This window comes from Triticum aestivum, chromosome 5B (assembly GCF_018294505.1).
Source record: "Triticum aestivum cultivar Chinese Spring chromosome 5B, IWGSC CS RefSeq v2.1, whole genome shotgun sequence".
NCBI classification, from domain to species: domain Eukaryota; kingdom Viridiplantae; phylum Streptophyta; class Magnoliopsida; order Poales; family Poaceae; genus Triticum; species Triticum aestivum.
The window spans coordinates 42995671-43023364 of record NC_057807.1 but is presented as its reverse complement, the minus strand read 5'-3'; the positions used below and the strand labels follow the sequence as shown (position 1 = coordinate 43023364).

The 27694-nt window shown below is 43.2% G+C and overlaps 1 pseudogene; it reads right to left on the bottom strand.

Annotated features, from left to right (window-relative positions):
• Window positions 1-2089: 2089 nt before the first annotated feature.
• Window positions 2090-19154, bottom strand: LOC123114605 (disease resistance RPP13-like protein 4; annotated as a pseudogene).
• Between the last annotated feature and the right edge of the window lie 8540 nt (window positions 19155-27694).

Genomic DNA, 27694 nt, shown 5'->3' with positions numbered 1-27694 from the left:
TGAACTTTTTCCAAAGCTCTTTGTTGTTTAGTGGCAAGGGAAGCAAGTTTAACATAGCTAGTCCAAATTTATCGCCAGATTCATCATCACTAGACTCGGATATGTAGCATTCGATTACCTTAGCACTGTTTGCCATAAGGCAGGGGTTCGACGATGATGATTCTGGTTCGAATGTCATCTCTTTGAGAGATTCCTTGTAATCCTCAAATCAAGGATCATGACGAGTTAGATGTCCATCATAGACCTCAGAGAGACGGTCCTAGATTAGCTTCGCGTGATTGAGATGCATGACGTTCCTGAACTGATTTTGGGACAGACTTGACCAGATGACATCTTTCGTTGTGAGGTTAAGCAGAGTATACTTGCGAATGTCATCAACCTCAGCCATCTTGCATAGATCGGTAAGACCGATCTCGGTGACGGTCCACAGTTCACTGTCCATAGCCATGAGTCGCTTCTTCATCATGGCCTTCCACCGAGGATACTCATGACCGTCAAAGATGGGGCAGGAAACGTTCCTCGATCCTGCAGTCGACATAACTAGAACTCCAGGTGGTTAAACCAAAATCACACAGAACAAGGGAGTACCTTGCTCTGATACCAATTGAAAGTGCATTATATCGACTAGAGGGGGGGTGAATAGGCGATTTTTATGAATTCTTCGCTAAGGAATTTGCTGGTGAGGAAATTCCTAAATGAACAACTACTTGCAGCGGAATAAGTACTCAGAAAGGAACATAACGGAACACAAGCATAGTCATCATGATGAAATGAAGACAAGCATAGAGTATAGAAAGCGTAAACACAGGATAACACAAGAAAGAAGACGAACAGACTGAAGAATTAGAACTGAGGAAATTGAGAAAGTCTTCAGTCAAAGTCTTCAAACAGATATGAACAGGCACATAACAACATACATGAGGAATTGAAAGAGTTGAGGAGATAGAACCAGTAAGCTCGGTGAAGACAACGATTTGGTCGACCAGTTCCAACTGCTGTCTCAGTTGTACATCTAGTTGGAGCGGCTGAGTATTTAAACTCGAGGACACCCAGTCCCGGACACACAGTCCTCACTGTATTCTCCTTGAGCTAAAGTCACACATACCTCGCCCAATCACTTGTGGTAAGTATTCAGGTGACTTCCGAACCTTCACAAACTCGGTCACTCGGCGATCCACAATTCCTCTTGGATGCTCTAGACCTTGACACCTAACCGTCTGGAAGAAGCACAGTCTTCAAAGGAAACAAGCGTCGGATCCACGCAGGATCAATCTCTTCAGTGATACTCAATCACTTGGTGTTTTTTAGGTTTGGGTTTGGGATGTCCTCACTTGATGATTTTCACTCAAAGTCCTCGGAGGATGGGTTGTTCTCAAATAACAAGTGTTAGTTTCTCTCGGAGCAGCCAACCAACTAGTGGTTGTAGGGGGCGGCTATTTATAGCCTAGGGAGCAGCCCGACATGATAAGACATAAATGCCCTTGTCTGATATGACCGTTAGCTGGGTAAAAATTTTGGGACAGCTGGCGCGTAGCACAACAACGGTCGGAATATTTGAGGTTCAAATTCCCTAGGGCTATCATGTTCCTCACTTGGTAGGCAACTCGCACTGGCGAATTCCTAACTCTTCAGTCAGAACAAATTCCTCAGAGACCAGAAGAACTTCGTCTCTGTCACTGAAGAATATGGCTGAACTGTATGAGATTTCCAATGGCTTCACTCGAAGGGATTGGCAGGTGTAGGATTTGAGTTGAGCATCACATGGAAATTTTTCCTTAGTATTTCCTCGACCCCCTTTAACAGTAAGGTGTTTCCTATAACTCAAGAAAGAGAAAATGAAACTATGAAAACAAAAGTCTTTGTGCTTCATGTTCCTCAAGTTAATATCAAGTCTTCAAGGTCACACCAATTTCTTCACTTTCAAAGTCTTCAGAAAGTATTCAGAAATACAAAGTCTTCAGTCGAAGAACTTCATTTTTAGGGGTCGACTTTCTCTGTAAATATCAAACTCCTCATAGACTTATAGACCTGTGTACACTCACAAACGCATCAGTATCTTAACCTATAAGTCTTCAATACACCAAATTCACTAAGGGGCACTAGATGCACTTAAAGGCTCCCAGTCCACCGAGACCAAAACTCTGTCCAACTTCACAAGGGTGGCCTCTTGCCGCTCATTGGACCAAGTGTACCTTCGCCCATTTTGATAGATCTCTTTCAGGTCCAAGTCGGAGATGCACCGCCTAAACCGACCCATCATTCTACGATTTATCCGGTCATTTCTCTTGTCAACTGGGTCCGCAATTAGGTTGAAATCTCCAACAAGCATCCAAGGACCTGCATGTAACTCCCAGACCTCATTTATTTCACGCAAAAAAGCCACCTTCTCATTATCTTCCTGAGGCCCGTAGACCCCAGTGAACTACCATCCAACAGTTTCATTAACTTGCAACCATGCCGTGACTCTATTCGTTGAGATGTGAGGATTTGACATCCTGACACAAGATGAATTACAAGCGAGCAGGATGCCTCCACATGTGCTAATCGCAGGAGCACAGTAGAACATGTTGAATGCCACCCCAAGGCACTGCTAGACTAGCAACAAGTTCATGTCCTGCACCTTGGTTTCCTGTAAGCAGACCACACAAGCACCCGAGCTCGAAATCACATTTTTTATAGCATTATGTTTTGTCCAGCTGTTAATGCCACGTACATTCCACACAACTATTGCTTGGTTTGGGCCAGCCATAGGGAGAGGCCTATGATGTCTACTACACAACCTTCTTCTTGTAGACGTTGTTGGGCCTGCAAGTGCACAGGTTTGTAGGACAGTAGCAAATTTCCCTCAAGTGGATGACCTAAGGTTTATCAATCCGTAGGAGGCGTAGGATGAAGATGGTCTCTCTCAAACAACCCTGCAACCAAATAGCAAAGAGTCTCTTGTGTCCCCAACACACCCAATACAATGGTAAATTGTATAGGTGCACTAGTTCGGCGAAGACATAAGATACAAGTGCAAAATAGATAGTAGATAAAGGTATTTGTAATCTGAAATAATAAAAACAACAAGGTAACAAGCGATAAAAGTGAGCGTAAACGGTATTGCAATGATAGGAAACAAGGCCTAGGGTTCCTACTTTCACTAGTGCAAGTTCTCTCAACAATAATAACATAGATAGATCATATAAAAAGCCCTCAACATGCAACAAAGAGTCACTCCAAAGCCACTAATAGCGGAGAACAAACGTAGAGATTATGGTAGGGTACGAAACCACCTCAAAGTTATCCTTTCTGTTCTATCTATTCAAGAGTTCGTAGTAAAATAACATAAAGCTATTCTTTCTGCTCAATCCATCATAGAGTTCATACTAGAATAACACCTTAAGACACAAATCAACCAAAACCCTAATGTCACCTAGATACTCCATTGTCACCTCAAGTATTCGTGGGCATGATTATACGATATGCATCACACAATCTCAGATTCATCCAACCAACATAAAAGTACTTCAAAGAGTGCCCCAAAGCTACTACCGGAGAGTCAAGAATGTGTGCCAACCCCTATGCATAGGTTCCCAATGTCACGAAACCCGCAAGTTGATCACCAAAACATACATCAAGTGGCACATGATACCCTGTTGTCACCATAGATAATCACGGCAAGACATACATCAAGTGTTCTCATAAAAGACTCAATCCGATAAGATAACTTCAAAGGGGAAACTCAATTCATCACAAGAGAGTAGAGGGGGAGAAACATCATAAGATCCAACTACAATAGCAAAGCTCGGGATACATCAAGATCGTGCCATAGAGGAACACGAGAGAGAACACGAGAGAGAGAGATCAATCACATAGCTACTAGTACATACCCTCAGCCCCGAGGGTGAACTACTCCCTCCTCGTCATGGATAGCGCTGGGATGATGAAGTTGGCCTCCCGTGATGGGATCCCCCTCCGGCAGGGTGCCGGAACAGGGTCCCGATTGGTTTTTGGTGGCTACAGAGGCTTGCGGCGGCGGAAATCCCGATCTATCTTCTGTTTTGGAAGTTTTTGGGTATGTAGGTATATATGGGTGCAGGAAGTACGTCGGTGGAGCTACGGGGGTCCCACGAGGCAGGGGGCGCGCCCAGGGGGAGCCCCTACCCTCGTGGGCAGCCCGTATCTCCCCTGACATGCACTCCAAGTTCCCTGGGTTGCTTTCCTTCCAAAAATAACTTCTCCAGTTGATTTTGTTCCATTTTGACTTCGTCTGATATTCCTTTTCTTCGAAACACTGAAATAGGCATAAAACAGCAAATCTGGGCTGGGCCTCCGGTTAATAGGTTAGTCCCAGAAATAATATAAAAGTGGATAATAAAGCCCAATATTGCCTAAAACAGTAGATAAAGTAGCATGGAGCAATAAAAAATTATAGATACGTTGGAGACGTATCAAGCATCCCCAAGCTTAATTCCTGCTCGTCCTCGAGTAGGTAAATGATAAAAAAGAATTTTTGATGCGGAGTGATACTTTCGCATAATTTCAATGTAAATCTTCTTGATTATGATATGAATATTTAGACCCGAAAGATTCAAGACAAAAGTTCATATTTGGCACAAAAATAATAATACTTCAAGCATACTAATCAAAGCAATCATGTCTTCTCAAAATATCATGGTAAAAGAAAGTTCATCCCTACCAAATAATATAGTTAGGCTATGCTTCATTTTCATCACACAAAGATGTTCCCAACTTCTATACCCCCGATGACAAGCCAAGCAATTGTTTCATACTTAAATAATCTCAAACTTTTTCAACCTTCACACAATACATGAGCGTGAGCCATGGATATAGCACTATGGGTGGAATAGAATATGATGATGGAGATTGTGTGGAGAAGACAAAAAAAGGAGAAAGTCTCACGTTGACGAGGCTAATCAACGGGCTATGGAGATGCCCATCAATTGATGTCAACATGAGGAGTAGGGATTGCCATGCAACGTATGCACTAGAGCTATGAATGCTCAACAAAAGAAAACTAGTGGGTGTGCATCCAACTAGCTTTCTCATGAAGACCTAGGGCATTTGAGAAAGCCCATCGTAGGAATATACAAGCCAAGTTCTATAATGAAAAATTCCCACTAGTATAAAAAGGACAACTTATGAGACTCACTACATGAAGAACAAGGTGCTACTTTGAAGCACAATATATGAGACTCACTGCATGAAGAACAAGGTGCTACTTTGAAGCAAAAGTGTGGTAAAAGAGATAGTAGCATTGCCCTTTTTTGGGCCTTTCTTTTTTTCTTTTTGGCCTTTCTCTTTTTTATTTTTTATTTGGGCAATGCTCTAATAATGATGATCATCACAATTCTATTGATTACAACACAAGGATTACAACTCGAAACTTAGAACAAGATATGACTCTATATAAAAGCCTCCGGCGGTGTACCGAGATGGTGCAATGAATCAAGAGTGACATGTATGAAAAATAATGCTTGGTGGCTTTGCCACAAATATGATGTCAACTACATGATCATGCAATGGAAATATGACAAAAGTAATGTATGTGATGATGATGATGATGGAAGTTGCATGGCAATATATCTCGGAATGGCTATGGAAATGCCATAATAGGTAGGTATGGTGGCTGTTTTGAGGAAGATATAAGGAGGTTTATGTGTGATAGAGCGTACCGTATCACGGGGTTTGGATGCACCGGCGAAGTTTGCGCCAACTCTCAAGGTGAGAAAGGGCAATGCACGGTACCGAAGAGGCTAGCAAAGGTGGAAAGGTGAGAGTGCGTATAATCCATGGACTCAACATTAGTCAAAAGAACTCATATACTTATTGCAAAAATTTAGAAGTCATCAAAAATCAAGTACTACGCGCATGCTCCTAGGGGGATAGATTGGTAGGAAAAGACCATCGCTCGTCCCCGACCGCCACTCATAAGGATGCACAAGCCAGGTACACTTCATGTTTCAAATTTGTAACACAACTTTAACCATACGTGCATGCTACGGGACTTGCAAACTTCAACACAAGCATTATTTAAATTCATAATCACCCAACTAGCATCACTTTGATATTAGCACCTCCATATCTCAAAACAATTATCAAGCATCAAACTTATCTTAGTATTCAACGCACTCAAAATAAAGTTTCACATATCTTGAATACCAAGTATATTATCATTAAGAAAATTGCCATGCTATTAACGACTCTCAATATAATATAAGTGAAGCATGAGAGTTCATAAATTTCTTCAAAATAAAACTACCACCATGCTCTAAAGGATATAAGCGAAGTACTAGAGCAAATGACAAACTACTCCGAAAGATATAAGTGAAGATCAATAAGTAGTCGAATAATTATGCAACTATGTGAAGACTCTCCCAATTAATAATTTCATATCTTGATACTTTATTCAAACAGAAAGCAAAGCTAAAGAAAACTACATTGAAAGGATAGCACAACTCATGTGAAGAAGCAAAAACTTAGGCTCAACCGATACTAACCGATAGTTATCGAAGAAGAAAGGTGGGATGCCTACCGGGGCATCCCCAAGCTTAGATGCTTGAGACTTCTTGAAATATTATCTTGGGGTGCCTTGGGCATCCCCAAGCTTGAACTTTTGTGTCTCCTTAATTCCTCTCATATCATGGTTTTTCTATTTCTTATCAAAAGCTTCATTCACAACAAACTCAACAAGAACTCGTGAGATAGGTTAGTATAAACCAATGCAAAACCATATCATCTTCTACTGTAACAAATCACTAACATTATTATTCAACATTGTATACTAAATGTCTCTGCATATTTAATACTCATATCCTCAAATAGAATAATTAAACAAGCAAACATATGCAAACAATGCAACCATAATAGCAATATGCCAAAACAGTACAGTCTGTAAAGAATACAAGAGTAACAATACTTACCTGACTCCAAAAATTATGAACTAAAATTCCCACTGTAATAAATTTATCAGAGCTAAATATGCAAAAATATTCAACGTTATACCATTCTCTGACTTTTCTAGGGAATTTGTTTGCAACAGCGGTAAACTTTCTGTTTTCAAACAGCAACATGTATACTAGCAAAATAAGCATGGCAAAGGCTATCCTTGACTTCTTTTATTGAAACTAAAGATGCAAAACATTAATCTAAATAACAGAAAGCAAATACTAATGAAATAAAATGACGCTCCAAGCAAAACACATATCATGTGGTGAATAAAAATATAGCTCCAAGTAAAGTTACCGATAGACGAAGACGAAAGAGGGGATGCCATCCGGGGCATCCCCAAGCTTAGTTGCTTGGTTTTCCTTGAATATTACCTTGGGGTGCCTTGGGCATCCCCAAGCTTAGGCTCTTGCCACTCCTTATTCCATAGTCCATCGAATCCTTACCCAAAACTTGAAAACTTCAACCACACAAAACTCAACACAAAACTCGTAAGCTCCGTTAGTATAATAAAATAAAACCACCACTTAGGTACTGTAATGAACTCATTCTAAATTCATATTGGTGTAATATCTGCTGTACTTCAACTTATCTATGGTTCATACCCTCCGATACTACTCGTAGATGCATTAAAATAAGCAAACAACACATAGAAAACAGAATTTGTCAAAAACAGAACAGTCTGTAGTAATCTGTATAAAACGTATACTTCTAGAACCCCAAAAGTTATTAAATAAATTTCTGGACCTGAGAAATTTGTCTATTAATCATCTGCAAAAATAATCAACCTAAAATCACTCTCCAGTAAAAAATGGCAGCCATTCTCGTGATCGCTAAAGTTTCTGTTTTCTACAGCAAGATCACATAAACTTCACCCAGGTCTTCCCAAAGGTTCTACTTGGCACTTTATTGAAACAAAAGCTATAAAACATGATTACTACAGTAGGATAATCATGTGGACACACAAAAACAGTAAGGATAAATATTGGGTTGTCTCCCAACAAGTGCTTTTCTTTAATGCCTTTCTAGCTAGGCATGCTGATGACAATGATGCTCACATAAAGGATAAGAATTGAAACATAAAGAGAGCATCATGAAGCATATGACTAGCACATTTAAGCCTAACCCACTTCCTATGCATAGGGATTTTGTGAGCAAACAACTTATGGGAACAATAATCAACTAGCATAGGAAGGTAACACAAGCATAGCTTCAAAAATTTAATCACATAGGGAGGAAACTTGATATTATTGCAATTCCTACAAGCATATATTCCTCCCTCATAATAATTTTCAGCAGCATCATGAATGAATTCAACAATATAACCAGCACCTAAAGCACTCTTTTCATGATCTACAAGCATAGAAAATTTACTATTCTCCACATAAGCAAAATTCTTCTCATTAGGAATAGTGGGAGTATCATAAGAGACTTGAACACTAAAAATTATTTCCACATTAAAAGAGTAATGTTCAGAAAAAGGGTAATCATAATAATGACAAGATTTGTAAATATAATCATCACTACTCTTTATACCATAAGTTTCATCACAATAATCATCATAAGTAGCAACTTCGTTCTCATCATAATTGGAACCTCTTCCGAAATAGTGGAATCACTAAATAAAGTTGACACTCTTCCAAATCCACTTTCATATTCATCACAAATAGATTCAACATCCTCCAAAATAGTGGGATCACTACTTCCTAAAGTTGACACTCTTCCGAACCCACTTTCAACAATATAATCATCATAGGTAGGAGGCATGCTATCATCATAACAACTTTGCATATCAAAACTTGGGATGCTAAAAATATCATCTTCATTAAACGTAGCATCCCCAAGATTGGGACAATCATTAATTTCAACAAATATATTGTCAAATATTTCATCCTCATCAAACATAGCTTCCCCAAGCTTGGGCCCTTTCATATCATAAGCATAATCACTCTCATCATTAAAAATATGGATAGCACCAATAGTATAGCAATTATCATCATCACAAGTAGTAGTAGGAGCAACATCATTTGGGAGGGATACCTTTTTACCTTTGTTGCTCCTTCTTTTCTTTTTCTTCTTCACATTATGTGTAGGTTCAACCTTCCTCTTTGAGCTCCTTATTGATGAGATTGGCTAAATAGAAAGCTCCTCCTCGTTACCTGAGTCATCATAAGAAATAATAGGAGGAGATTGGGAAGCCTCTTCCCTTTCATTAGTATTCTCATCATCTTCCATTTGCTTTCTTTTCTTTAGGTAATTGGCAATATAAGGATTTTCAATGCAATTCTCCGCACAATACATATAAATTTTCTCTAGATCAAAATCAAGAATTTTATCAAGACTAAATTTTGAAATACCCTCAGTTATACGTTTCATTTCTTCATAACCCAAAAGAAGGCTAAGCTCTTTATGATGCTCAAGGGTAACCAAATTATCACAATATTTGGACATGACTTGATCATGAAACAAATAACATTGGAGATTTAAATGACCATGTTCATTGCAAAGTTCACAAGGAGCACGAAAAATATTGAATCTTTCAGCACATTCATCTAGCTCTTCTTGCAACAATTCGGTTTCTAAGTACTTATGCCCCTTGCAATATCTATCTTCCCTATTTGGTGTGTCCTTGCAAGCCCAATGCACTCCACAAAAATTGACATGTTTATAGGAGACATTTTCATCATAACTAGTGCAATCATCATTAGCATCATGGATATTCAAAGAATTCGTACTAACAACATTGCAACCATGCTCATCATTCAAATATTTAGTGCCAAACAATTTAGAGATTTCTTCTTCTAGCACTTGAGCATAATTATCCTTTCCATCATACTCACGAAAGATATTAAAAAGGTGAAGTGTATGAGACAAACTCAATTCCATTTTTTTAGTTTTCTTTGTAAACTAAACTAGTGATAAAACAAGAAACAAAAAGATTCGGTTGCAAGATCTAAAGATATACCTTCAAGCGCTAACCTCCCCGTCAACGGCGCCAGAAACTGCTTGATGTCTACTACTCAACCTTCTTCTTGTAGACGTTGTTGGGCCTGCAAGTGCACAGGTTTGTAGGATAGTAGCAAATTTCCCTCAAGTGGATGACCTAAGGTTTATCAATCCGTAGGAGGCGTAGGATGAAGATGGTCTCTCTCAAACAACCCTGCAACCAAATAGCAAAGAGTCTCTTATGTCTCCAACACACCCAATACAATGGTAAATTGTATAGGTGCACTAGTTCGGCGAAGAGATAAGATACAAGTGCAAAATAGATAGTAGATAAAGGTATTTGTAATCTGAAATAATAAAAACAGCAAGGTAACAAGCGATAAAAGTGAGCGTAAACGGTATTGCAATGATAGGAAACAAGGCCTAGAGTTCATACTTTCACTAGTGCAAATTCTCTCAACAATAATAACATAAATAGATCATATAACAAGCCCTCAACATGCAACAAAGAGTCACTCCAAAGCCACTAATAGCGGAGAACAAACGTAAAGATTATGGTAGGGTACGAAACCACCTCAAAGTTATCCTTTCTGTTCTATCTATTCAAGAGTTCGTAGTAAAATAACATAAAGCTATTCTTTCCGCTCAATCCATCATAGAGTTCATACTAGAATAACACCTTAAGACACAAATCAACCAAAACCCTAATGTCACCTAGATACTCCATTGTCACCTCAAGTATCCATGGGCATGATTATACGATATGCATCACACAATCTCAGATTCATCCAACCAACATAAAAGTACTTCAAAGAGTGCTCCAAAGCTACGACCGGAGAGTCAAGAACGTGTGCCAACCCCTATGCATAGGTTCCCAATGTCACGAAACCCACAAGTTGATCACCAAAACATACATCAAGTGGCACATGATATCCCATTGTCACCACAGATAATCACGGCAAGACATACATCAAGTGTTCTCATAAAAGACTCAATCCGATAAGATAACTTCAAAGGGGAAACTCAATTCATCACAAGAGAGTAGAGGGGGATAAACATCATAAGATCCAACTACAATAGCAAAGCTCGGAATACATCAAGATCGTGCCATAGAGGAACACGAGAGAGAACACGAGAGAGAGAGATCAAGCACATAGCTACTAGTACATACCCTCAGCCCCGAGGGTGAACTACTCCCTCCTCGTCATGGATAGCGCCGGGATGATGAAGCTGGCCTCCGGTGATGGGATCCCCCTCCGGCAGGGTGCCGGAACAGGGTCCCGATTGGTTTTTGGTGGCTACAGAGGCTTGCGGCAGCGGAAATCCCGATCTATCTTCTGTTCTGGAAGTTTTTGGGTACGTAGGTATATATGGGTGCAGGAAGTACGTCGGTGGAGCTACGGGGGTCCCACGAGGCAGGGGGCACGCCCAGGGGGGCGCCCCCCACCCTCGTGGGCAGCCTGTATCTCCCCTGACGTGCACTTCAAGTTCCCTGGGTTGCTTTCCTTCCAAAAATAACTTCTCCAGTTGATTTCGTTCCGTTTTGACTTCGTCTGATATTCCTTTTCTTCGAAACACTGAAATAGGCATAAAACAACAAATCTGGGCTGGGCCTCCGGTTAATAGGTTAGTCCCAGAAATAATATGGAGGTGGATAATAAAGCCCAATATTGCCTAAAACAGTAGATAAAGTAGCATGGAGCAATCAAAAATTATAGATACGTTGGAGACGTATCAGCCTACAATCAGGCAACAACAACAACAAAACTGATAATAAATTACTGCATGTCCCTAATTGAAAGTTATTTATTGACGTGTGTTGCAATTTGGTTCTTCACCGTACCAAGTTATCAAGCGGAAAAGGCACCACCGCCATACTTTTGGCTTCGTTTCCGGATCAAACCTTTAGGAATTGAAGCTAATTACCTTTCTTTCAAGATTTTGTAGAATCCGTGGGGTTGCTTGGATGGATGCACACTTGATGTTAACCATCTAGAGAGGAGGTTGATGAAGCTTGCATGCAGATACGGCTATATAAATTATGTAAAGGGAAAGAAAGAAAGAAAGAAAAATCTCACTTACAAGGAGATAGAGAAGCCAACAACACACTGGATCGTTGAATGCATTATGAATGATATCTGTACACTTTTGGCCCTTAACTGCTGGTTAAAACTGCACTCTTTTGACAAACGTAAAAATCACAATTCACGACGGAGATACCCATAAAGGCTCATACAAAAATACAGGCTCAACACCCAGAAAATCTAGTAGAGCAGCATTGGCAGCAAGTGGAGCCATACATATCCTGGTAACACATCCTGGTAACACATCCTGGGATATCCTTTCATCGTGTATGGCCAACTTCTCATCAGCGTTGTCCTCTTCTTCTTTTTTTACAAAACGCAGCAGACTGCTGCTTTTCATTCATTAAGAAGGCGAAAAGAGCACAAGTATCCGAAAGAAAAGTAATGTAGAATGCAGCATACAGGGTAGAGATCCAAGATTACACCGCGCCTACCCAGATAACTCCTTTGACCCCAGCTGGCCTCCAGGTGGCTACTTCATCTGAGATGCTGTCACAAATTTGCAAGAAATTCAGGGCAGGGTACTTGTATTCTCCGTCCTCAGCTTCAGCTTTCGTCATGTCCGTCCCTTTTCTCATCTTCATTTGTGTCTTCTCTGTCGTCTTCATATGCCTCCTTAGATTAAATGATTAATCCTGTCGAGCGAAACTGAATACCAGGAACATATTTTCAAGTAGCTCTAGCATACAAACGAAGAACCCAAAGATGGAAGCAACAAGAGCAGGGTACTTATATTGGATAGAGCAACCGAACTAGATATTATACCTGCCGATTTGCCTCCACATCCGTCTCCATGTTGTAGGGCTCTCTTGTGTAAAATAGGTGCCATTTCTTTTCAATGCATTCATCATTTGCATAAGCCTCGACATGGTACATATGGCTGAACTTGTCCCACTCGGCGCCAGATTTTCCCACAGCCATGGAGGCAAGTACCTCTGGGCTGCAGTCCAGAAGCAAATGACTGGGCTTTACAGTTGGCAAGAACAATTGAAGTCGTTTCTCATTGTAGCAAACTGTCAGCACGAGTCTCCGGAGTGCAGTCATCTCCTGCAGCGACTCCAGCTTTGGGCAGCAGTTGACCACAAGCTTTTGCAATTTGGGAAAATTGGAGATGCTAGTCAACTCTGTTAAGTCATACAGGTCGAGCTCAACTATGGAGGAGAAGTTCTCTAGATAGTGGAGGCCCCGGATGGATCATATGGTTAGCTTTTTCAAAGCCCTTGCATGGGACACGAGGCCGAGAGGAATACGCCTCAGTTTACAGCCATGGATTATAAGCTCCTCCAAGACAGGCATAGCTTGCACTTCCTCCTCCCATTCCACCATTTTCCTAAAGATCATCTTGTTCAGTCTCGGAAATGGAGCTACCGCCTGAAATGGAGCATGGTGATGGTGACTATAGGGCCGCAAGAATTCAGGACCGACACGCTTGATTGCCGGAGCACGGTTGACCTCCAGGCACTCCAGATAAGCTGAAACAAGCCATCAGGGAGTTGGGTGCAACAATCCTGGTCTTCAATTATAAGTACCCTCAAGCTATTGAGGGGCGTCGTTGCTGTCGACATCATCCATTTTGGGAGCTGACGCCCGAAATATCCTTGGATGCGAATATCTTGCACATAAGGCGGAGGACAGAGCTCATCAAATACCTCCATAATTGTTCCTTGATCCTGCTCAGAAACTTCTTCCTTCACTAATCCATCACCACCTAGTCTGCTCTTATAGTATAAGGCCATGCAGGAAAGATAGGCCTTTTCACTCAGCCTCGCCTTTGTGGCAAATGACGCAGCAGATACATTCTCCAGACTTGCTAATCCAATTTCCCTAAGCTGAGAAAGAGGCTGGAGCTCTTCCAAACTACACCAATCACCATGTGGGTATGGAAACCCCAAAGTATCCTCAAATTTGTAAGAGCAGAGAACCCCCTAGGCATAGTATTTATAGATGTGCCATAAAGTTCAAGATATCTCAGTCCTCGTAACTTTACAATGGTATCTGGAAGTTTCACAAGATTCTGACAACCAGCAACACTAATGTGCTGCAAGAACTTTATTTTGTGAATGCTCTCTGGCAAGCTCTTTATATCATTGCATTCTCTTAGTGACAAATACCTCAAGTGTTTGAGCTGATACAGATCTTTCAACAATGCAGCAAAATTTGCATACTCTATGTGTAGAGTCCGTAGACTTGAAAAAGGAATCAAGGAATCACCCGACTGAATCTTAAAATTTCCTACTAGTATTAATGATCTAAGAGATTTCTGCTCATGTAAACTCCTCCACTCAAATTCATCTGATTCCACTCCTCTGGTTTCTATGGACAACCTAAGAAACCTTTGCAAACTAAGTTTACTATTAACAGTTCCTCCGTGGTGAGCTACTAGTGCTTCATCTCTAGTCACATATTGAGCAAATGAACGAACAACAGGACGCGGAGTTTTGGCTCCCGAGCTCATCTGCACCTACCTTCAGAAAAAAATCAACATAAATACTAGAAAAATTCAAAAAATTCCAAATTTTTTTGGGGTGGTAGATAATTTGACGCGTGAGGTGCGCCCCAAAATTCAACTCATTTGAGCATCTGAGCAGCTCTCGGCAAAAAAGACAAAATCAGGGTCTGTAAAAATGTTTACTGTTCACGCACTGTTTTGACCCGATTTGTCTTTTTTGCCGAGAGCTGCTCAGATGCTCAAATGAGTTGAATTTTGGGGCGCACCTCACGCGTCAAATTATCTACCACCCCAAAACAATTTGGAATTTTTTTGAATTTTTTTAGTATTTATTTTGATTTTTTTTTGAGCGGGAGCAGATGAGCCTGGGCACCGAAGTGGATATGCGCGAACAACATCATGCATGTTGCAAATATATTGACGGACATATGATGTATCTGGTGTTAGAAATATAATTGGGTTTAAGTTAAAGATAATGAAATAGAGATAGAATTAGTTTAAACCACATAACTTGTCTTGTACTTCAAGTCTCTATCCCTCTTGTACTTCTATATATACCCTATATAAGGGTCAAATCAATACAACAAATATTGTAGGTTCTATATTTTCTACATGGAATCAGAGCGGTTAGTCTCGCGACGTCGATCCTAGGTTCCTTTACCACTTTCGCAGCGCGCCGCCTCTGGGGAGATTAATCTCCTCTCTCTGGGGGCACGGCACCCGGTCGAGCAAAGATCAGATTGGTTCCATAGATTAGATCGACTCCATAGGTTAGAACAATTCTAAATCAAAATTCTCTTAGATTGATTTTTCTTTTTTTTAGCCACAAATAAATTCCTCTCCCCGACCCTCAAATCCGGTGAGAACAATCCGGCACGACGCTCTTGCAACAGCGGAGCACACGCGGCAGGTCGCGCGATCCAGAAGAGCAGCCGCCCCTGTCCAGGGGGCCCGACGGCGCATCTGCACAAGCACATCTTCACCGACCTCTGGCCCCGGCCGGCACGCCAGGGATATGTACAGGCGACAGGCGGCCCAGGCATACGATCTGTTTTCGATCGGCTTCCACACACACCCATCGCGTCGGACAGGGAGCAGATCGGTTCCCTTGGAGCCGGCGCTTGCACTACATCGGAAACATCTCCATCGACCCATGCAGCCATGCATGCACTTGTATGGCATGCACAAAAACTGCATGTACGTGCTATATCAGGACTGAGGTTTGGTATCAATTCGACTAGCTTCAAGCCTTCAACGATGCAACTCCGAGGGCCCGGTTGCACGTGTCTACATCATCCCGCACGGCGACTCCGTGGGCGCTCGATCACGGGAGGGCATGCAGCTGGGCCTCATCAGCATCAGCTGTCTTCATCGACTTCGGACACACGCGCGGATCCCAGATCGATTCCAGCCGGTGCACATGTTGGCCATCGCCGAAGCCGCGGCCTTGCCAGGGGACTCCACGCTGCAGCGCCAACCAGCTAGTTGTCCGCGTACATCCACGAGCCGCTGCATCGAGCGATCTGCACCATGGCCGCATCATCAAGCTGCACGACCACGTCAGGCTACAAGCCAATATACTTCGTCGAGCACGTCTACAAAAAGCGATCTCAACATGCATCATCCACACGCCAGACGGGTGTGGAACGAATTGCAATCTTGATCGACTTCTCCGTCGTGACACGGTGTTGACACTTGGTCGCCACGAGGGACACCTTCAAGCGACACATTATCATTGACACGCTGCTGTGACGCCATCGCCGACACTTCATCGCCAAGGGCTTCATCAACGTTGTCTTCACCAATATCTTCATCAACGTCGTCTTCACCAACATCTTCATCAACACACCGCCGCCTCGTCCACAAGATGGGCACTAGCGTCCTCTGACAGACTTTTCTGCAAGACGCGACCTTGACGACGGCAATGATTGCGTCACGACGACGACATCGATCGCGTCATACACGACGACACGACTGCATCAACATGGCGTCACTCTAGTGACCAGCCTACACGGCCACATGGTTATGGCAAAACCGATGTGTGCTCGATGGGTTTCCTCCGGTTCTGACAAAACCGGTGGACTCATCGCTGACGTCACCCCCTGACACCGCAAGGTGCATTATCCACGACTGCAGCTCCGTCATCTACAACATATATAGCGCTTTTTTTGCGCTTCCGGCTTTGTGCGGCTTCATCATCCACGACGACTACATCATCGACCACGGCTACATCATGATCGGCTACCTCGACATCGACATACAGGGCTACGTCTACAACAACTCATCGGCAACAACTCCAGTCAACAGCGTCTGAGTCATCACTAGCGTCCACGCCTCTCCCGCTGTGACTGCGGGAGGGAATAGAGGAGAGACAAGGAAGGCACCGGAAGGGGACGCAGTCACTGCCCCAGGTGTCGACCCATCAGAGATGCAGGTGATGATGGTGAAGCGGAGAAGATGACGCGAGCACGATACTTCAAATCCAGTCGCAAATGTCTATTTCACTCCCGCTACGATTGATGGGGAATGTTAGAAATATAATCGGGTTTAAGTTAGAGATAATGAGATAGAGATAGAATTAGTTTAAACCACATAACTTGTCTTGTACTCCAAGTTTCTATCCCTCTTGTACTTCTATATATACCCTACACAAGGATCAGATCAATACAACAAATATTGTAGGTTCTATATTTTCTACATCTGGCTCTATAAGGTTCCTCAATATTAGCTCTTTATGGTACTCAATTCCTAGTTCTTCCAATCTATCAGAGTCTCCATGAACAAATCCTTCACCAATCCACATGCCGACCAATTGTATGTCATGTATAATTGTCTTCTTAGGCTTAAGGGAGAAGTGCAGAAAGCATTGTTTTAAAGAAGGGGACAAGTCCTCGTAGCTAATATATATTGCATAATTTAGCTCTTCTGGCATTCGGGATACTGACCATATAGCATCATTCAGAACTTTCTCCCAATCACGTCGCTGTTTATCCTTTTGGCATAGGAGTCCTCCCATCACTTTTATTGCAAGTGGTAATCCATCACATTTTGCTATAATTTTCAATCCTATATCCTTTAGCATATCAATCGCAGGTTCACTTTTCTCCGTAGCGAGTACCTGCAAGCAGTTTAAACATATAAAGTTAATGAGAAGCATATTACACATTTCACTGGCTAGTGATGTTCTTTTATTCCTTGATATGCTAGCTCAGAAAGAACAAAGAATTTAGAAAGAGTCAGTCCACGTACTGCTTAAAGTGAATTATCTCTTTCCACCTTAATTAATAGGTCGAGGTAAATGTTTCGCAGGGTTCTTTATTTTTCATTGAACTGGCACACACAAGTAGAAATTAATCTCCCTCCTATGTCTCTATCTTATCATCACGAACTGTAAAGGCATAACACGCACAACCATGAGTAGATCTAATTAGCTAGTTACTTTCTAACACAAATCAATGGACTGGTTCTCAAATAAACAAGCAACACAATGTGGAGTAATCAGGACCAGTGATCGGAATTGCACAAAATTTATACAATAAATCACTAGCAAGTATGCTGTACGAAGACTTAACATCATGCAAGAGGAATTAATGTAGTATAAGCATTCAGAGTTCATTAATCCATTGCTAGTGTTTGTCAATGGATTAACTTCAATTAGAGGTTACTACTAGTAATTGCACAATTACCTGCTTCTTCAGCAAAGACCATGCATCTTCAGACCCTAATTTGCCAACATGGCGGTAGGGATGTTTGGCTTTCATGCCTCGGGCAACAGTCTCATGTCTTGTGGTGACAAGGACTCGACTATTGGGTGCAGCATGGCTAAAGGGAGCCATGAGCAAGTTGTTCCATTCGTTGGTTCCCCACATGTCATCCAACACAAGAAAAATCTTCTTGTCCCTGACGGCGTCAGCAAGAGCTGGCACAAGCAACGCTTTATCCTTAGACCCGTCCCAAGAGCCAGGCAGGTTTCCATTGGCAGCCGTGATGGCCGTCCTCAACAGCTCAACCTCATTGAAGACCTGTGTGATGCTCAGCCATATCTTCTTGGCGAACTTGCCTTGGATTTCCTCGTCGTTGGAGACCTTCTTGCTGAGGGTAGTCTTACAAATTCCACCAACACCAACGATGGCAACAGTCATGATGCTATCACTATCATCAGCTACTTCCTCTGTAAGCACTTTCACAAGCGCTCTCGTGTCATCTTCAATCTTCTCCCCAACCACACCCGACCGCTCCAATAACGGATCCGTCTTGAGGTCAACAGCTTGAGAACGGGTCATCATCCGGTCCTGGTAGCCTTCTAGCTTGATGAAATTGAAACTACCACCCCTCTTGAAGATGTCATCCAACTTTTGGTTAAGTGTCTTGATGCGGCTGCCAATGTCGTGGGCATGGAGGGGGTTCCTCATGCAGAAGAGCAGAGGGTTTAGGCACCCCATATCCTTGGATGGACCTTGCTCAATGACTTTGAGCTGACACAAGTCAAGGATGTCGGTAACATCATACATGGCACGCTTCAGTTCCTCCACCCACCCCTGCATGCTCTCATCAGTGATGTTCCTCCTACCGGCATCTGCAAGGAAGTTCTTGAGGTCCCTAAGCTTGATGCCCAGATTTTCTATCTCACCAGACACTCCAATCAGCATGGCCACCTCTTCTTTGGCCATCTCGATGACCATGTCAGCCACGTAGGATGCCAGAGCATCCAGGACCGACGCCATACTGCTGCAGTGAGCTCACTTTTGGTGCTACAAAAAATAAGCAAACAAATTACTCCTTTTATTATTACCAACAGCAAGCCCATGCTTCAAATAGAATGTCATCTATAAGAAAAAAGGAAAAAGGAATTGTGAATTAATTCACTTGAGACTACCGATTGAATTTGTTTTGATCCAATATTCAACAATGAAACAAAATATTCTGGAATGTAGTCTAACTCTATTACAGTTGAGATGATATTGAGGTTCTATTTACCCATGCCCAATCAAACACCGCAAATATCAAACCTGATTCTAAGCAAAAGTAAAGGTTTCCTTTCTGAGAAAAAGGAAAAACTTCTTCTAAGAACAAAAGACAGCATCTTTATTCTGTAATAAGGTTAGAATCACGTCGCAAGTAGCAGGTTAGGAAATCTGCTGCTTAGCAATTGCACAACAACTATATGCACAACATTACTAGAAGATAAAAATAGAGATATAAAGCTCATGGATTGTCTTCATGTTATACAGGTATACAACTACGAAAAGCATTAAGACTGACGATGAACCAAACAAATCTAGAGAAATAGTACACCCACACACACGCAAGCATGCAGAGAGAGCAACGACATTACCTTCATTAAATTGGAGAGATTAGAAATGAATGGGTTGATCTTCCTCCGGTGATGCTCTAGTACTGCAATTTGTGGAAGCGCCAGAGGATCGAACATTGTTTCCTCCGACCATGCTCTACAGCTGTAGTACTACAACCTGTGGAAGCGCAAGAGAACCGAACTTCGTTTCCTTTGGCCATGCTCTAGCACTTCGTTTGGATGTTGATATTCAGGCCCAGATATTGATATTGGCATTGGATAGCCCGAATTCCGCTGTTTAGATGTACAAGGAATCAGCCCACCGAATTGGCCTGCAATATTCGTTGCCCCGCTCTGAAAGCCCGCGTATCCGTTCCCAAATTCGGAGGGGGAGAGGTCGATTCGCTGATATTCGGGAACCAGCCCGCAACATACCACTTCGACCTCTCCAGAAACAGCCCGAAACAGAAGAGGCAGGCTCGAGCGGGAGAAGCGGCGCTCGAGCGGGAGAAGCAGCGTGCATGACCCCGACGCGGAGCTCCTGGCGGCGCAGGTCAGATCTCGTCCGCCGTCTCCTTCGTCTCCTCTCTCTCCGGCGGATCACTTCCTCCCCCGCGTGTGGGCACGTCCCTCTCCTTCCCTTCCCTTCCAGTTTCATGTACTAGCTATGAACTTGTTGTACTTGAATTTCCTATGTCATGTAATGATGGAAAAGACATGTAGTGTGTGCTTCATTTGATCATACTTGAATTTTCTATGTTATATGTTGTTGTTGGCTAAGTGCTGATTTACAAGTGCTGCTGTTTCAAGTGTTGCTGATGAAAAGTGCTGCTGTTGTTATACAAGTGTTGCTGTATAAGTGCTGGTGCACATGTGCTACTGCTGTATAAGTGTTGTTGTGCAAGTGCTGCTGATGTATAACTGCTGCTGTAATGTGCTGCTGTACATGTGCTGCTGCTGTATAAGTGCTGCTATGCAAGTGGTGCTGATGTATAAGTGCTGCTGTAATGTGCTGCTGCTATAGAATAAGTGCTGCTGTAATTGTTGCCATTGTATTCTTCATATAATCATTCAAGAAATATATACATTGTAGTCCTGCTGTATATGTACATATTGAATACAATGTAGTTTCAAACATTACATCAAAGTTCAATTTTCATCATATAACAAATAGACAATTCCAATGTAGAGAATGACCATCCAAACAAGTTTCTGAATTGAGCCTCCCAGCCGAATTCCAAGTGGCAATTCTGTGCACATCCAAACAACAGAATTCATGTTCAATGTCAATATCAAAGTCAAGAAGATTTGATATTGGGGCCAATTCAATGCCATGGCCCTGAATATCAACATCCAAACAAAGCGTAGTATTGTACTTATGGAAGCACCACAGGACGAACTTCATTTATAATATATACACAAAAGGGACCCTTCGATCACACTGAATGACTTAACCCTGACTACAAGGTAGAGTGACTTGGGTGATGCTGTTAACAAGTTTAAAATGCTGAATAACTTAGCCCTGATTCTAACAAATAATTCATAGTCATGATGCTGCTAGCTAGTAGTATATGATTGTTCAGGAATGGGTAATTATTTCTGGACTAGTTGGGTGGGCATGTATTATTCATCAAATTCATATGCATCTATTGATGTAATCAGTTATCGTTATTAAATCCAGATGGGGGTATTGATGAAGATGTGAACCATCGAATCAAAGCTGGATGGATGAAGTGACGCCAAGCTTCTGGCATTCTCTGTGACAAGAGAGTGCCACAAAAGCTAAAAGGCAAGTTCTATAGGACGGCTGTTCGACCCGCAATTTTGTATGGCACTGAGTGTTGGCCGACTAAAAGGCGACATGTTCAACAATTAGGTGTGGCGGAGATGCGTATGTTGAGATGGATGTGTGACCACACGAGGAAGGATAGAGTCCAGAATGATGATATACGAGTTAGAGTTGGGGTAGCACCAATTGAAGAAAAACTTGTCCAACATCGTTTGAGACGGTTTGGGCATATTCAGCGCAAGCCTCCAGAAGCTCCAGTGCATAGCGGGCGGGTAAAGCATGCGGAGAATGTCAAGAGAGGCCGGGGTGGACCAAATTTGACATGGGAGGAGTCCGTTAAGTGAGACCTGAATGATTGGAGTATCACCAGAGAACTAGCTATAGACAGGGGTGTGTGGAAGCTTGCTATCCATGTGCCAGAGCCATGAGTTGGTCGCGAGATTTTATGGGTTTCACCTCTAGCCTACCCCAACTTATTTGGGACTAAAGGCCTTTGTTGTTGTTGTTAGTTAGTTATAGTTATTAAATCCTTGCTACTCATCAAACAAAAGGGAAAAGAGTAAAAAATGCTGGGTGTCGCCTAGTGACGCCATGATGATTGTGGCCTGCTTCCATAGAATACATCCACCAGCAAACAATTCTTGCATAGAGTATGTAGCTATGTTCTGGGTAAACTTGCAAGTGGATGGCCAACTTGAAATATGTAACTCTTGGTAATGCAAGCTAAGAGACGCAGGATGTGACAAGCGGAGCTTCCCATGCCCAGTTAAGTTTCTCAATCCAATAACACCTTTTATTTTTTCCTCAAAAAATAAAATAAAGTTGCAAGCAACTTTGGTGTGAATGCAGAAACATATATCATGTTAGTTTTACAAGATCATGTTGACAAGCTTTATCACACCGATTTTTGGTATATACGTATTAATCATAGCATAAATGGTGTATCTACATTACTTGTATCTTCGTGTTCTTGGCAGCAAACCTTTCCTCAAGTCTTCTTTTATTAAGTAGAGCCGCATGCTGCACAAAGGCATCAATACTATCTGTCAGTCAAATATTTAAAGCCCCCCACAAAAGAAAAACTAATTATTTAAAGCTGCGGTAACGTCCGGCTGATAATTAGGTCGATCTGACTTATCATCATGAACTACAAAAGCATTGCACATATAAGAATAGGTAGATCTAATGAGAAGTTTCAAGGTACGTGAAGTAAACTGAGGTGGTAATTCACTGCTAACATGCAATGTGAACCTGCCCTGCTTATTCATATTGTATATAAGAAGCAATTTGTTACCCTAAACACAAAAGAATAGACTAGAAACAAAAACAGCAGGTGGAGTTAGAGAGAAATTCAAGGGACACAAGCATTGGAAGTGCATCCGCTTCATGCAGTGGGCATGCTAATCCACTAACAACGAGGAATTAACTGCAGGAGTTGTTTTTGTCAGTATGCTAGTATGCTAAAGTATTCATCAAACAGAGATGCACATATACATACAACATGATAACACACCAAACAATGCGCCGGAGGAACCAAGGCAATGAGGATTGAAGATTTTGTCTGCATTTTTTTTGAACATAGAAAGGTGCACAAAGCGCCAACCAATACATTCAGCTCAGTAACATCTTACAGCATGAATTACATAGCCCTGAAAATTAAAATTAGACAGGAGAGAAACAACAGGGCATATCATGTTTGTATGAGCTGAAGCAAAACAACTAGTGTCAGGTTCTGGTAAACTTCTAAGAACCTGATGAGCCACATTATAAGAAATACACTACTAGGAAAAGGGATATAGATAGGATTGATTCTAATGGCGCACCGTGGAAGCAGTGCGCCACTACTATATACTAATGGCGCACCTGTTTGTGATACGCCATTAGTGTGGAAGACACTAATGGCGCACCGTAAACAGGGTGCGCCACTAGTATGAATTATTTTTTTTCCATGTTCCCATACATACTAATGGCGCATCGGGTCCATAATGCGCCATTACTATCTATAACTACTAATGGCGCACCAAGCAGGCAGTGCGCCATTACTGTAAATTTTGTTTTATTCTTTTTTTTTGTAAAACTACTAATGGCGCATCGTGGCACAGTGCGCCATTACTAGTTTAAACTAGTAATGGCGCACTCAGAGGAGATGCGCCATTAGTATATATACTTATTATTTTTACTTTTTTGCAAAACTACTAATGGCGCACCGTAGGCTGATGCGCCATTAGTAACCAGGGTTACTAATGGCGCATTTTCCTACGGTGCGCCATTAGTAACCTGGGACCAACAAGATATTTTGGACAGCCCACACCTACCCACTCACTTTTCCCACTTCATTCCGTCCACTTCCTTCTCCAAGCTTTCGGCCATCTCCTCCTCCTCACCTCATTTCCACCATAGATTCAACAAAATTAAGTGGTGAAATTACCTTTTTTTGATAGGTAAGTAAGGGAAAGCTATCTTCATGATATAGATCTACTTTTTTTTCTCCCTAGCTAGCTCCAACAACGTGCACATGCACTTTTTGTGGCCTAGCTAGATCTATGTATGTTTGTGGTGTTGCATGTGTTTGTGGTGTTGCATATATATTTGTGTTTGAAAGTACCGGTATTTGAAATATGCGATAGTTGCCAATATTTTGCCGGAATGTTTTGATTCATTTCCGTTTCGGCGAGAATTTTGGCACTATGCATTCTTTTTGGTCCTATTTTTAGGGAAGGTCATGCCAAATTTTTTCTTGGTTCTAACATATCGTTTTGCTCTACCCCGCAGGCGACCATGGTCCGCACGATGACTGAAGGCATCGTGAATAGGTTTTTGAGCTCCGCGAAGGCCGAGATGCTTCAAAAGAACGAGACGGAGATAAGATGTCCATGTCGAAGATGCAAGCTGAAGAGCCTTATTGCGGACCCGGATTCCGGACAGGTGCGGGACCACCTGCTCTTGCGTGGTTTCATGGATGGCTATCGGTGGCAAGGTGATGAAGATGACTATCAAGTCGTCCATGGCCGGGGCCGGGCAAGAAATGAGGAAGGGCAACAAGACAAGTACCACCGCGGCGAGGGCGGGCGAGAAGACGAAGAATCTCCAGGACATGATCATGACGGTGATGCTGTACACAGTCATCATGTAGAAGATGTCGTACATGATGATGAGGAAGATCAAGACGAAGGGAATGATCATGAAGATGAAGATGCCGGAGCAGACGACGATGGAGGCTGGGTGCAGGACCCTCATATTCAAGAGTTGCTTCTCAAGCGGACGGATAACGCAAGAGCTGCCGCCCGAGAGAAAGCCAAGCTGGATCAACTGGAGATAGACGCGGTTACTCCATTGTATGAAGGATGCAGGCCCGAGGATACCCGCCTGAAAGTAACGCTCATGGCTCTGGAGATGAAGGTAAAACACAAAATGACCGACGCATGCTTCGACGAGAACATGTCATTCTGGCACGAACGTCTTCCCAAGGGGAACAAGTGCCCGACCAGTTTCGAGGAGGCGAAGAAAATCGTGTGTCCTCTGGATTTACCGCACGTGAAATACCATGTGTGCATGAACAATTGCATCATTTATCGGGACGAGCACGCGGAGTCTACCATATGTCCGGTGTGCGGCGTCACTCGATACAAGAAGAGGAAGAAAGCTCCTCGAAAATTGGCGTGGTACTTTCCGATCACTCCTCGTCTGCAGCGGTATTTCGCGGACCCTAAGGTAGCAAAGCTCCTGCGTTGGCACACGGATAGGGAGGAGAAGAAGCGAGAAGATGACACAAATGATCCGGAGATAGATAAAAAAGACAAGATGCTGAGTCACCCTAAGGATGCGAGCCAGTGGCAAGCGTTGAACTTCGAATACCCAGAATTTGGGAACGATCCAAGGAACATCGTGCTGGGCGCGAGCACCGATGGAGTCAATCCGTTTGGCAGCCAGAGAAGCACACATAGCACCTGGCCTGTGTTTGTGTGGATGTACAACCTTCCCCCCTGGTTGTGCATGAAGAGGAAGTACATTCACATGAGTATGCTAATTGAAGGGCCGAAACAACCAGGGAACGACATCAATCTGTATCTGGGGCTGCTGAAAGAGGAGCTTGACACGCTGTGGAAAACGCCAGCCAATACGTGGGACAAAGCAGAGAAAGAATATTTCCCTATGAGAGCCGCACTGCTCACGACGGTGCACGACTATCTCGGTTACGGATATCTCGCGGGGCAGGTAGTCCACGGATTTTCTGGATGCGTAAGGTGCATGGATGACACAACGTATCGCCAGCTAGATAGAGATCCCGGGTCTTCGAAAACCGTGTTCATGGGACATCGAAGGTGGCTTCGCGACGATGACCCGTGGAGGAAACGCAAGGATCTGTTCGATGGTGAAACCGAACCCCGAAAACGCCCGTGTACGAGGAGCGGCGAGGAAATAGACAAGCTGTTGAAAAATTGGAAAGACTGCCCACTGCCGGGAAAGAAGCGAAAGGCGCCAGAGCCACTGCTGAAGGTATGGAAAACGAGGTCTGTTTTCTGGGACTTGCCGTACTGGAAGATCCACCGTGTGCCTCACAGCCTTGATGTCATGCATATCACGAAGAACGTGTGCGAGAGTCTGCTTGGTACCCTGCTCAACATGCCGGAGAGGACCAAAGATTGGCCGAAAGCAAGGGCAGACTTGAAATCAATGGGCATCAGGTAGGAGCTTCACGCTAATGATGATGATGATGATGATGATGATGAGGCGAAGCAGGACACGGAAAGTCGTCGCAAAGGCAAAAAGGCCAAGAAGACCGGAAATGACTACCCTCCCGCGTGCTTCACTCTAAGTCAGGAGGAGATCGAGCAGTTTTTCACCTGCCTCCTAGGAGTAAAACTTCCTTACGGTTACGCGGGGAAGATAATCAGATACCTAGACCCAGCGAAGCAGAAGTTCAGCGGGATGAAGTCTCACGACTGTCACGTGCTGATGACGCAGATACTTCCAGTTGCAATCCGTGGGATCATGGACGCGCACGTCCGTGAAACGCTATTTGGCCTATGCAACTTCTTCGACGTCATCTCTCGGAAGTCGATTGGCGTGAGGCAACTCAGAAGGCTACAGGAAGAGATCGTGGTGATACTATGCGAGCTTGAGATGTACTTCCCGCCCGCATCCTTCGACGTTATGGTGCATCTGCTGGTCCATATAGTGGAGGATATCATCCAACTCGGGCCGACGTTCCTGCACAGCATGATGCCGTTCGAAAGGATGAATGGTGTCATCAAAGGATACGTTCGCAACATGTCACGTCCAGAGGGAAGCATAGCCAGGGGCTTTCTGACCGAAGAGTGCATCTCCTACTGCACGAATTATCTAGGCATCGAGAACCCCGTTGGTCTGCCCATCAACAGGCACCTCGGCAGGCTCGCTGGATGGGGTCACCATGAGGGTCGCCGCGGAATGCATGTCGACTTCGAGGGTTGACTCGCCGACTTTGAAAGAGCAAACCTAGTCGCTCTACAACACATAGACGTGGTCGATCCTTGGGTGGTAGAGCACAAAACCTTTATTAAGAAGACGTACAATGACCGAGGCCAATAGAGGACGGACGGAGATATACTCAAAGAGCACAACTCATGTTTCACGCGTTGGTTCAAGCAGAAGCTTCTGTCGTACCCTTTACATGAGGATTCTTCCGCGGAAGAACAACTCATATTCGCCTTGTCACAGGGAGCTGAGCACAACCTGATGACCTATGAGGCGTATGATATCAACGGCTACACATTCTACACCGAGGACAAGGACATGAAGAGCGATGGTTATCAGAACTCCGGGGTAACGATGGAATCCTACACCGGTAACAACAAGGACAGATACTACGGAAGGATCGAGGAGATCTGGGAGCTGAGCTACGCTGGAGAGAAGGTCCCGATGTTCCGTGTCAGATGGGCCAAAAACGTCATAAAAGAAGACCGGTATTTCACCACCATGGTTATACCCGAAGCCAAATCCAAGACCGCGGGCGCAAACGTCACCGCGAAAAATGAGCCATGGGTACTGGCTTCCCAAGTGGACCAATGCTTCTTCATTACCGACCCGCCAAAGCCCAGTCGTGTTGTCGTGAGGAGAGGCAAAAGGAAGATCATCGGAATGGATGGAGTAGCCAATGAGCAAGACTTCGACAAGTACGGCGACCCGAAGATCGAACATGA